Source organism: Ananas comosus, linkage group 20, assembly GCF_001540865.1.
Source record: "Ananas comosus cultivar F153 linkage group 20, ASM154086v1, whole genome shotgun sequence".
NCBI classification, from domain to species: domain Eukaryota; kingdom Viridiplantae; phylum Streptophyta; class Magnoliopsida; order Poales; family Bromeliaceae; genus Ananas; species Ananas comosus.
Window position 1 is genome coordinate 2,422,778 of NC_033640.1, and position 896 is coordinate 2,423,673.

Consider the following 896-nt stretch of genomic DNA (forward strand, 5'->3'; position numbering starts at 1 on the left):
AACCTATAAAAATGTGGCAATTTGAACGTTTGCCGAGTGATGCTGGTAACTTTAAACAACTAAAACTCGGGTAAGCTAGTGATATATATCAACTCGACCTTACGATAGCCATGCCCAAAGCAACAGTAGATAAACAAAAGTTACTACATCGGAGGTTTAGTTGCTAACCATGGCAATTTGTATTAGATATGGTGAACTTTATAAATCTTTGGTTCAAAGTATGAAAAAGCTATTACAATAGAATAGGTATTTCACCTGTGTTTTACTTGTCGACTTTTACTTATAAGAAATTTTCACTACTATCCTTAGAACATTAGTTCTAACTCTCATCTCTAGAACAAGATTTATCAAATTTTTTAAAAGATTAATTTTAAGTTAGCTAAACCTATAGAAATGTGGCAATTTGCTCTTTTGCTGAGCATAGCTGCTAATTTTAATGTTTAAAACTTCGGGAAACTAGTAATCCAGTTACTACAGTCTTTCTAAACTTTAAATTAAAGATCTATGAAGTTCACCATATCTAGTACAAGTTACCACGGTTAGCAGCTAAACCTCGGAGGTAGTAGCTTTTATTTACCCACCGTTGCCTCGAGCAAACGATGGCTATATAAGATCGAGTTGATATATATATATATATATATATATATATATATATATATATATCTCGATCCGATGATATGATAGATATCATGGCTCGAGGCCATGATATCACAACCAAAAGCTAGAATCCCGCAAGTTTAGTTACTAGGCGTGACAATTTTGACTAGATCCCATAAATTTCAAAGATTTTTATTTTAAAATATTAAAAAGCTGTATCAAATGAAATACTAGTTTGATAAAGTTTTAACAGTTAAAAGTTACCGATAATACTGTTCAAACCTCAAATTGCCACATCT